Source organism: Macaca nemestrina, chromosome 10 (assembly GCF_043159975.1).
Source record: "Macaca nemestrina isolate mMacNem1 chromosome 10, mMacNem.hap1, whole genome shotgun sequence".
Taxonomy (NCBI): Eukaryota; Metazoa; Chordata; class Mammalia; order Primates; family Cercopithecidae; genus Macaca; species Macaca nemestrina.
In genome coordinates, this window is record NC_092134.1 from 30,555,115 (window position 1) to 30,567,911 (window position 12,797).

At 37.5% G+C, this 12,797-nt stretch overlaps 1 long non-coding RNA gene across 1 annotated transcript; it reads left to right on the top strand.

Annotated features, from left to right (window-relative positions):
• The first annotated feature begins 1,096 nt into the window (after positions 1 to 1,096).
• LOC105493813 (uncharacterized) lies at positions 1,097 to 11,879 on the top strand. Its single transcript, XR_011608514.1, has 3 exons — positions 1,097 to 1,197; positions 2,847 to 2,965; positions 11,457 to 11,879. It is a non-coding gene; the product is annotated as an uncharacterized lncRNA (long non-coding RNA).
• Positions 11,880 to 12,797: the final 918 nt, after the last annotated feature.

Genomic DNA, 12,797 nt, shown 5'->3' on the forward strand with positions numbered 1-12,797 from the left:
TCTTCAGACTCTGGGTGAAGGGGTACAACTTAAACATAGATTTTGGTTTGAAGAAATGTTCTCAGTGTATATTTCCAATTTTATTCACTGCTTGGGGTTGAAAAGGAATTGATAAAGCAGTTCATGAAAAGATTGAATGAACTAAGCTACAGAAAGTGATCAGTAAAATGTTCTGTGAGTTCTGAACAAATGGTGGCAGTTAGCTATGATTACATTATATTTATATCATGCCATTTAATTCATGTTGATAAAATATGATTTTGTGTCTGTCTCCCATAAGATAGGGAACTAACGTCCAGGGGACTGATTTCTGCAGCATCAGAAATTAGCAAATTGCCTGAAATAAATTAGTCATCCAAATTATGCTTCCTGACTTGACCTGGTTCAGAAGACAGAGCGCTGGCTTCTGGGTCCTACTCTATCACTGATTAGCTGTGAAACATTGGGTAACTTTTCTTAGCTCTACCAGGCCTCACTGTCCTCATTTGTAAAAGGAAGAGGTTGGATTTTATGGTCTCTGAGGCCTTTTCCAGTTCTAACATTTCATGGCTCTATAAAGCATTGCTGTTAAGGAAGATTATTAGGAAATGCTGGAACCGAATCCTATTTCTCTTTGCCTGTCCTGACCGTGTCCTCCACACAGATGAATTATCCAGGCTGATTTCCAAGCAATCTAAGTGATGGTCTTGCCATTATTGAGATTTCATCTTAGACTTTAATAGTTTATTCCAACCCAGAAAACATGGTGGGAGGTGGAGATAGCTATGAACCAAATGCTTCCTTGGCCACTTTGCCCCACTCTACTTCCTAACAGCCTGTGTGTGGGTCATGGAGGCCCATGGTTTCAGTTAGCAAATAGTTATTTGATAGTTTAAAACTTAGTTAATTCAAAAAAGTTTAATTCAATTCAGCAAATAATTGTTGCATGCCTTCTGTGTGCCAGGTACTGATTAGACTCTACAGATACAGAGATAAATGAGAAAAGTCAAAATCTGTTATAACTACAAAATGCTATCTATAAGATTGATAACATCTTATTTATTTATTTATTTATTTATTTATTTATTTATTTAGATGGAGTCTCACTGTGATACCCAGGCTGGAGTGCAGTGGCCACGATCTCGGCTCACTACAACCTCCACCTCCTGGGTTCAAGCGATTCTCCTGCCTCAGTCTTCCGAGTAGCTGGGATTACAGGTGCGTACCACCACGCCCAGCTAATTTTTGTATTTCTAGTAGAAATGGGGTTTTACTATGTTGGTCATGCTGGTCTTGAACTCCTTACCTCAGGTGATTCACTCACCTCAACCTCCCAAAGTGCTGGGGTTACACACATGAGCCACCACACCCAGCAGATTGATAACTTCTTCGCAGCTAAGTTGGACTTATTTTTTCTCAGACAAAGACAACTAGATGTAGAGATATGAGACTGTCTTTGTGTGTTTTGTGTGGCTATAACAGAATATGTGAGACTGGGTAATTAATAATGGAAAGAAATTTACTATTCAGTTCTGAAGAATGGGAAGTCAAAGAGAGAGAGGTCAGCGTCTGGTGAGGGCCTTCTTTCCAAGTCATCCCACGGCAAAGGGTCTCAAAAAGTAAGGGGGAAGGGAGGGAGAAATGCAGGGAGACAGAGAGAAAGTGAAAAGGGGCCAAATTCCCCCTTTTATAACAAACTCGCTTCTGCAATCATGAATTGGAATTAATTAATGAATCCATTAATTCCACCCTCACAGCCTAATCATCCTCATTGGGCTCTACCTCCCAATACTCTTGCATTGGGAATTAAGTTTCCAACACATGCTTTTTGAGAGATACATTTAAATCATAGAAAAGGTCAAATCAGTTAAGTTCTAATATAAGTAAAACAGAAAATAGAGGCCTTCTGGGCTCCACATGATCACAGATATAAATAATTAGCACAGAGCCTATGATTCAATAAATGTTATTTTTCTTCTACACCTTGTTTAAGTTAATACCTAGAAGTCATTCTGCATTTCTCTGCCATTCATTCCCAAGTTGTCAGGTCTGCCTTATTAATATTTCTAGAATTTAGCCACTTCTCTACATTCCAATCTAAAACAACTTTTAAGCTTCTACTATGAATCTCTTTACATTAACCTCCTAAATTTTTCCTATTGCCAGTCCTGCCTCCATCAATCCATTCTCCATGCTGACACTGAAGTGATTTTTCTGAAGTTTAGATTTGGTCATTCCTATTTCCACTACTTAAACCAGAGATGAGGAGGAGGGGACAGAGTCTAGAAATATTTAGACATGTAGCAATCAACAACCAGTCATCTAGGATGAGGAAGTAAAGGTTATGAAGAAGAAGGAGTCAGGAATAATTTACACACTTACAACCTCATTGAATAATGGGTGGTGTACCATCAAAAGAAACATAATGCAGGAGAAGCAAATTTGGTGGGATGATAGTATAATGAATGCTATGACGCACTGCCCAAGATTTAGACTCGTATTTCCCCAGTTACTGGGCGTGTGACTGCTGATGGCTAATAACAAAGACTCTCTCTAGGAGTGGCCATCAGCAACTGCCCTGGTGTCTTTCCTTCAACTCACACCTATGCCTTCATGAGAGTTCCTTTTGACCAAGTAATGGAGAAAGAAAAATGCCAAACTAGGAGCATAGATGGGTTAACTCAGTCTGTAGGTACAAGCCAAAAAGATTGCTGCTGCAATGTAGCTCTACTCAGAGGTAGCTCTAAAAGATGGTGGTGAGAAAAAAAAAATCCCCCCAATGAGTAGAGCTTAAGGTTGTACATATGATTATCCACTTGATGTGGAAAGAGAGGTGGCTTGATAAAAGGTTATTTATGGATTCACAGGTAGTGGTGAACGGCTAGTTGATTGGTTCAAGGCCTGGAAGAAGAAAATCTGGAATATCATAAGCAAGAGGATCTGGAGAAGAGGCATATGGATTGGTCTATGAGAGCGAGTACAAAGTGTGAGTAATGATATATTAGGGCCCACAGATGAGTGTCCAAAATGGAAGAATCATAAATAATCAAGTACACAAAATAATTCAGCCAGTTGACATCAGTTATTGGTTAATCTGGTGATGGCACAATAGGCATTTGAATAGAGTAGCCATGGTGGTGAGTATAGAAGCTATGCATGGGCTAACAGTATGGGTCCTCATTCTTTTGGCTAATCTAGCTACCACCATTGCCAAATGTCCACTCTTCCAGAGACACAACACTGAAAACCCAATATGAAACAATCCCATGAGGAACATAACCAGTCACTTGGTGGCAAGTCAACTGAATTGAACTATTTTCATCTTAATTAGGAAAATAATTCATTTTCACTAGAATTGACAGATATTCCACTTATGAGTTTTCCTTTCCTGCCCACAGAGCCTTAGCCAACACTACTATCAGGAAGCATAAAGAGTGTTTGGTCTCCAATGTGAGATCTTCATGACATCAAATTCTCCTTCTGCCCTATCCTGCTTCCTTCACTCCCTCTCATGAGTCCTGTTGCTAATAGCACTTCCCAAAAAACTTCCTGCATGCATATCTTCTTTTAAGAATCTATTATCCAGGAAAAACAATTTAAGACAGATGATAAACTCAGTTTGGGTTGAGGTGATTGCAGGATACTCAAGCAGAGATATTGTAATTTTGCATATTGAAACTACAAGAATTAGACAAGATTACTCAGTGAAAATGTGCAGAGTAGCAAGAGTAGTATGCTGAGAATAGAATATGAGGAAAACCACAAAAAGGAGGAAAAGGAAGTAAAACAAACCAAGAGAGGGTCAAGTTGCACCAAATAGTCCAAGTTTAAAAAAAGGACTGAGAGATACAGCAAGTTGGAGGTTATGGATGACCTTAGCAAGAGCTATGCTGTCAAATTGTGGGGCTAGAAACAAACGTGAGATGAGTCAAGGAATGAATGGGAGGTGAAGAGGCAGTGGCAGTGAGTAAAGACTAGGGGTCAGATATTCAAATACTCACAGGAGCCAGATAGATGGGGTAAATGGGTAAACTAAATTCAATAAATAATATGTGTCCAGGCCTACATGGGTCAGGTACTATAATAGGCACTTGAGTTTTCAGTAGTGATGTGAGAGGAGACAGAAAAAGTAAGAAAAACTGTAGTTTCAGAATTCTTTAAAAATGAAGAAAATAAGACAGGGAAATGAAGCAAAGAGCAAATTCCAACTGAATGAGGGGAAGTAAGGAAAGATTTCTCTGAGGAGATGACATTTCAATGAATTCCTTAATAAGAAGTCAGCCATGTGAATATTTTGGGAAAGCATATTATAGACCAAGAGAAAAATAGTAAATGTGAAGACTCTGAAGCAGGAATGAGCATCTATATATTCCTGATAAAGAAGTCAGTATGGCTGAAAACTGTTAGCAAAGAGAAGCATGTCAGGAGATAGGGTAGGAGAGCTAGACAGAAGCCAACTTGACTCAGGCTAGTTGGCCACAGTAAAGACCATGATAAAGTGCATCTTGGAAGCCAACTGTTCAGAAAGCCAAAGGTCAAGCATAAGAATGAATCATGATGATGATAATAGGAAGTGGTGGGGACTGTGGCAGAGTGGAGAGCATTTATCTAACTTAAAGAGGACAGTTGCTGATCAACAACAGCTAGTCAGCTCTACTTAATATCACAATTCTAACAAAAGTAGAAATCTGGATTCTTAAATAAAATCTTCCCATTTCTAAGTGATGTCATTCAATTCCAATCTTGTTTTTTAAATAATGTGATCTAAAACACCATGCTGATCAAATAGTAAACCTGAGGCTAGACTCAGCCAGCAGGTTTCCAAATGCAAGTCCTGGTTCTCAACATTGTTCTTCCAAAGTTAGATGAAAAGGGGAGACAGAGGGTGAGAAGTAGCTAAAAGAATAATATGCTGCTGTTTTAGTCAGGGTTCTACAGAGAAATAGAATGATGGAATTTACATATATCTATGTATCTCTATCTCTATATATCTATCTATCTGTCTACATGGGATACTGGGGAGAAATACTTATTTCATTGTTTCATGTGATTGTGAGGGCTGAGGGCTGACAAATCCAAAATGTGTAGAGCAGGCCAGGAGGCTGAAAATTCAGGCAAGAGTTGATCTTTCAGTCTTGAGTCAGAATCCCACAGAACAGCAAAATGGAAACACAGGCAAGGTTTCTATGTTGCACACTTGAGGAGAATTCATTGTTTTTCACAAAGTCTGTCTTTGCTTTTAAGACCTTCAACTAATTGAATGATGCCCACTCATCTTATGGAGGGTAATATATTTTACTTAAAGTCTACTGATTTAAATGTTAATGCCATCTGAAAAATATCTTCACAGCAACATTTAGGCAAATGTTTTTACCAAACAATTGGGCATCGTAGCCCAGCCAAGTTGGTACATAAAATTATATATCACAAGGGCCAAGAAAGCTTTAATTTGTAAGGAGATAGGTTTGAACATGTTTATACTCTGAGAAGCCTGTAGTAAGGAAGACAGGAAGAAAAAGGAAGGAAAGGAAAGGAAAGATATATATAGAATGAGTGAGGCCTCAAAGGAGCCAGGAAGTAGGATCATGGGATAGAGTGAAAGGATCAACTTTGAATAGGAGGAGGACACCCTGGCTCTCTAGAAAGGGAACTAACAAGCTGCGCCCCAAAGGCCAAATCAGTTAGTTGCCTGTGATTGTATTAGCAGCAGTAAATTTGTAAGGGTCTGCAGCAACTCGATCTTTGCCTCCTCAGAAGAAAGAATTTAGTGGAGGGGTGAAAGGCAGAGGGAGAGACCAAGGTAAGTTTTAGAGCAGGAGTGAAAGTTTATTAAAAAGCTTTAGAGCATGAATGAAAGGAAGTAATGTAAAAAGGGCCAAGAGTGCAACTTGAGAGATCCAACTGCCTTGTTTGACCTTTGACTTGGCATTTTATATGTTGGCATGCTTCCAGGGTCTTGCATCTCTTCTCCCTTGATTCTTCCATTGGGGTGGGTTGTCTGCATTAACAGTGGCCTGCCAGCACCTGGGAGAGGCTGCATGCACAGTGGGTTTGCTGATGTTGTGCTCGTGCTCATTTGAGGCATTTTCCCCTTCTAGGAGCATTCCTAGAAGAAGCTCATGTACCAGTTAAACTCCGCCATTTTATCTCTAAGTGTGTATGTGTGGGCCCACTTGCCCAGCTCCTGAGATCTTATTGGGAAGCTGCTGATCATCAGCTTCAGGTGTTTTCTACATGTTGGGAGACTGCCTTTCCCTGGCACCAGCTGTGACCAATTATTATTTTAGCGAGAAGGTTTAACAACTGCCTGACAATCACCTGATGGTCCCTTGACATTCTTGGTGGAGAGGGACCCCTTTCCTGCCCTGCTCATGTCTGCCTAACTACATATTCTAACAATTGTACAGATTCTAGAGCTAAAAATAGTCACTATATTTTTATATGGTTGAAAAATAGTAAAAAATTTTTTCAGGAACATGAAAGTTATATGAAATTCAGATTTCAGTATGTATTAAGTTTTATCAGCACACAGCCATGCCAATTCATGTAACTGACCATATTAGTCAGGGTTCTCTTGACTTATAGGTTCATATTGTCCACTGCCAAGATATTGCCAATTTATCAAGACAGAGGAATTGTAATAGAGAAATATTTTAACATGTAGAGCCAGCTAAACAGATCAGAGTTTTATTATTATTCAAGTCAGCCTCCTTGAAAATTTGGAGGCTAGAGTTTTTCAAAGATAGTTTGGTGGGCAGGGGTACTACTGATTGGTTGGGGATGCAATCATAGGGGTGTAGAAAATGGTTGTCATGTACCTAGTCCTCTTCTAGGTGGGGGCCACAAGACTAGTCGAGCTGAGAGTTGTGGGTCCAGGTGGGGCTATTCAGTTGTCAGAAATGCCAAAGCCTGAAAAGACATCTTAGGTTCTACAATAGTGTTAATTCCAGGAATAATTGGGGAAGTTGTAAATCTTGTGACCTCTAGAATAATGGCTGGTAATCATTTAACTATGCCTACATTTTAGCAGAATTCAGGCCCCTCTCATCCTCCTAACTTGGTGGCCTTTCATTAATTTTACAAAGGCAGTTTAGTTTTGGGAAAGGCTATTATCATTTCAACTATAAACTAAATTTATCCCAAAATTAGCTTGACTAATGCCCAGAAATGATCAAGGGCAGTTTGGAGGTTAAAGGTAAGATGAAGTTGATTAGATCAGATCTCTTTCACTGTCCTACTTTTCTCATGTTATAATTTTTGCAAAGGTAATTTCAATCATTTACGTATTGTCAATGGCTACTTTGTTTTTTCAATTTTTAATTGATACATAATAATTATATCTATTTATAGGATACATGTGATATTTTGATAAAGTATAACATGTATAATGATCTAATCAGGATAATTAGTGTATCACATCAAACAGTTATCATTTCTCTGTATGGGGAAAATTCCAAATATTTTCTATTTTGAAATACACAATAACCTATTGTTAACTACAGACACCCCACTGTGCTATCAGACACTAGAACTTATTCTTTCTATTTAACTGTATTTTCATACCCATTAATCAGCCTCTCTTCTCTTCCCCTTTACCCTTCCCACCTTCCCAGCCTTTGATAACCATCATTCTACTCTTTACCTCCAAGGGATCAACTTCTTTTATCTCCCACTTGTGAGAAAGAACAGGTGATAATTGTCTTTCTGTGCCTGGCTTATTTCATCTAACGTAATGACCTTCAGTTCCACCCAACTTCCTGCAAATGACAGGATTTTATTCTTTTTTTAATGGTTGAATAATGTTTCATGTCAATGGCTGTTTTCTTAATACAGCAGTAGAATTGGGTTTAATGCCCTACAAAGCATAAAAGATTTACTACCCGGTCCTTTACAGAAAAAAATTCCCAGTCATGAAGTGTGTGGTCACAGGTATGTTGACAGTATAGAGAGTACATGTGGAATGGCAGCATAAGTGCTCCAATTAGGCTGTAGCTGCTGAGCCTGCTGAGAATCTTACCAAGATTGGTAAGGAAGCAGGCTCCTATGAGGGCTGCAGGGCAGTCCTGAGTCTCCCACTAGGCAATAATGGTGGAGGCCTCATAATCAGGAAGATGTGGGACACTTGTGATATGGACCCAAATCAAGTACAACTTCCTTGTGTGCTTTTGCTCAGAAAGAAGCCTCAAGAAAGGGAAGGGAGGGGAGTCAAATTCACATGCACTCTCTTTTTTTATTCATTACTGAAAAAAAAAAAACTTAGAAAACAGAAAAGAAAAACTATAATCTAATCTCATGGTAGACATCATGAAAAACAGTGCATACATGTATCAAAATATCACATGTATCCCATAGATACAATTATTATGTATTAATTAAAAATTGAAAAAATAAAGAAAGCAGCCATTGACAATATCTAAATGATTGAAAGTACCTTTGCAAAAATGTTAACAGTGAGAAAAGTAAGACAGTTTTTCTCAAAGTGTTGCCTAAGGTGATAGGCATTAGTTTCACCCAGAGATGCTTCAGGTTTGCTGAATGAGAAATTCCAGGGCTGGATACAGGAATATTCATTTTTAATAAGTGTCTTGGGAGATTTTGAGATGCATTAAAATTTTTGCGATTTATTTGTAGACTAATAAAAAAATTATCAAACAATAATTGCAACATTCTGTTAAACAAAACCTCCAAATCCAAATTCATTTGAACATGTAATACAGGTTGAAAGTTAAATTTACATCTGATTCCATGAAACAGAGAATATGGCAGGCTATAGTATCATTTCAAAAAGTCGAGTCTGTATGTGGACAATCACCACATAGTTTGGTAGGGGCATAAATGAATGTGGATAGAATAGGAATGATGAGATTTTCTGATCTAACTGAATAATATAATAAAAAGTATCAAATCAAGTCAGTGTATAGAAACTAGTATCCAAAAAAGTAAAATAATTTTATTCCTTCCTGTATGCCTAGCTAGAATTTTTTTTATGGTGAAAATCAATTTCATATATCTTAACTGCAAAACATTTAAAAGCCCCTGCTACGGTATAAATGTGTTCCCTGAAATTTATGTGTTGGAAATTTAATCCCCAATGTAATAGTGTTGGGTAGTGGGGCCTAATGGGAGGTGTTTAGGTAATTCATCCGTCTTCATGAATGAACTAATTCCAGTACAAAACGGGCTTGCAGGAGTGTGTTCACTGTCTTCTGCTCTACTGCCATGTGAAGACAGAGTTCCTCTCTTTTTCCCTTCTATCTTCTGCCATGTGACACTGGCCCCTCCATCTTGGTCTTTCCAGCTTTCAGAACTGTGAGAAATGAATTTCTATTTGCTATAAATAAACCAGCCTCAGGTGTTGCATTATAGTAGCACAAACAAACTCAAACAGTTCCCTTGAATAATTCATTTTTCTTTGCCTATTCACTCTTCATGCATGGCAGAAATAACTTTTTCATTATTCCATAACTAACTTCATTCCTTGAAGGCAGCTACTAAAATGAAAAGAAAAAAAATCATATGGTTATTTATGTTTCTGAGTAAATTGTTACTGAAATATCTAGGAAGAAAATTACATGATAATGCTCCTTTAAGTTACTTAGTGCTGATTTCAGGACTGAATAAAGTCCTGTTGCCTACTGTATATCTTTTGGTCAAAGTGTATGAAGTGCATATGAAGCTATTATTTAGGGTTTTGAACTCTTTGGAGGAGAAGCAAAGTGTAGAAGCAATACTTTAGTCTTCAGCTTCATTGCAATTTCCATTTTCTACTCAGTGAAGACTTGTTTTGCCCTATTAGGGAGACAGTAGTTTTCAGTGTATGACACAGAATAAGAGGTGATAGAAATCAGAGAATTGGCAAAGATGGGGGTGGAGGAGGAGAGTCTATAATGATTGACAGACTAAAAGAAATTAAATCTGACCTTCCTCATTTGGTGAGCATTGGCAAGTAGGACTTCTCAGTTGCACAACACTGGTTAGAATTTGACCTTAGCTGGACAGCAGTTCTCAGAAAATCCTAGGACAATGTAAACAGTGGAAGGTACAGAGAAGACACACGTTGTAGGTTGAAATTACAAAGCAACAATTAAAAATTGGCTCATTGGTTACCTTGAGTTAGCCATGTTTACCTTAGTTATGCTGGATCTCAATGCTTTCTGGGAAAAAAAGAAGAAAATGAGCCTTCATCATGGATGTCCAGAAAATTAACAGATGATAATGGATAATCTCTACATGAGGTTTGCTGCATGCCAGACACTGTGCAAAGAGCTTTACGTGCATTGTTTCATTTATTTTTGCCACAACTGTGTGAGGTCAGTACTATTATTCTATCCATCTTTTTTTTCAGGTAAGGGATCAGAGATTTAGAGAATTTAAGTGACTTAAACAAGTTTATACTAGCTAACAGTAACAAAACTATACTTTAAAGTCAGGTCTGATTCCAGAGCTGCTTCTTTAAATCACTAGGCCAGGTGACTATTGGGATATCTTAGAAATTCTCTAAAATACCCAACCGAGTTACAATGAATGTCTGGACTCTTAAATCCTGTCCTTTAATTTCCCATTCAATATATACAAGAACAACTCATGTGCCTGGTCTATAAGCCAACACTCCAGTGATGGGTACCTCCATGCATCTATAGAAGATCTTTGCATCTATCAAGCCATTTGGGGAGTATAAAAGTACATTATCTCTGCCTTTAAGAATCTCACAAATGTATTATGAGTAATTATACGAGAAAACAAATGTGGAACAACACAAAAGAGTTCAAGAACTAAAAGTCATAGATAGCTTGGTTAGTTCTATGACACACTGCACTGGTTCATAGACATGCTAGTCAAAATATAAGAAGAGAAAACCAAAAAGACATAGCTGAACTACATTTTTAATAATATTTGCGTGCACTTGAAGTGGAACAGAAAATGCTAAGTAATAAACAATTATACTGGGCTATGGGTCTAGAAACGGGTAATGGGCCAGAAGTTTGGCTCCTGTGGGCTAATGAGTAAAAGGCTGCATGTGAGATGAGTACCTGCAATTAGTCTTCCACTAATAAGAATTGTCTGGAAAAGAATTGCTAGCAACTGGTGCCTACTGCTCTAAGTTTATAAGACATTGAGGTCCAAGGGAAGACAAAGGACATAGATGTAGCTTTACTACCAGAAATTTTAAAAGCCATTCAAACTTGGTGTCTGGATAGCTGAAGACTCCAAGAGCACTACAGCACAAAAAATTTACACAGTCACTAGCAGACCTGCTTCTTTTAATTGGGAATTAAGAGACAGATTGAGGCCATCAGCATGGAAGGATGAATACACAGAGAAAGACAAAACACTCAAAGAAATCTAATGAAGGGCAAAAGTGCTGTGGAAAATATGGTAGATTGGCTTAATGTCTATTCCCAATCTCCCTTTTACTTATCTTTCTGTACTATAGAAGCTAGAAAAGGAAATACTCATTATTTCAGCTTCCCTTGCAGCTATGGACGGCCATGTGACATAGTCATGAATGATGAAATAAAAGCAGAAGTGCCTAGGAAGACGTATTTTTTCGTGGAAAAAAAAAAAAAAGACAGAGCCCTACTGTGATAAAGTCCTTTTGATCTTCACCCTTTTTCATGTCTAGAATGTACATACTATGCTTAGAGGCATACACCCAGCTTGTGAAACTGAGAATAAAATATTATGGAGCATAAAGGCATAAAGGAGCTGGATCATTGGTGACATTCTTGAATAGTTGCACAGTCCTATACTGTCTACTTTGAAATCTCTTATGTGAAACAAAAATTCCTATTGGTGAAAGCTAGACTTAATGAGGTTTTGCTGTTTATCTGAGGTATATTTGCATTATCCCTAGCCAATACAAGAACTAACAAAATTAACTATATAAACATAAGTTGATTAAAGAGGAAAATGTTTGTATATAAATTCTGACAAAGGTTTTGAAAGAATTACTTTTAAAAAGTATAAGAAGATAAATGTTAATAAAAGAGTAATTAGGAGGCAGAAGGCAGAGATGGAGATGCCCAATACACTTTTACAAGGAATTCTGGAATAAGCAAAGAACAATAGCAGAAAAGCAATATTTTCCAGAATTGAAAAAAGAATGGAATCCCCAGCTCAAAAATGTACATGAAAGATATATTAACATATGCATAATTTAAATGTTCAAAGAGAAAAAAAAGAATGGACACTAAAAGGCAAAATAAAGCTTTTTTAAAGAAGAATCAAGTTTGAAAAGAAACCATATAGAACATTTTCCCCTTCTGAATAGACCTTATATTTTAGAGCACTTTTAGGTTCACAGCAACATTTGGCAGAGTTAGAGATTCTATATATCCCCTGCTCACACAAATGAACAACCTCTTTCACTACCAATATCTCACATCAGAGTGGTACCTTTGTTACAATCAATGAACTTACATTGACACATCGTTCTCACCCAAAATGTGTAAATTACATTAGGACTCACTCCTAATGTTGTATATTCATGGGTTTTGACAAATGTAAAATGACATGTATCCACAATTATAATGTCATACACAGTAGGTTTACTGCCTGAAAAATCCTTTATATTTTGCCCATTAATTCCCACTTCCCTACTTAGCCCCGGCAACTACTCATCCTTTTACTTCTCCATAATTTTGCCTTTTCCAGAATGTCATATAGTTGAAATCATATAGTATTAATATTTTCAGACTGGCTTCCTCCACTTTGTAATATGCATTAAAGATTCCTCTATGTCTTTTCATGACTTAATCCTTCATTTATTTTTAGTACTGAATAATATTCCATTGTTGGTATGTACTACAATTTATTCA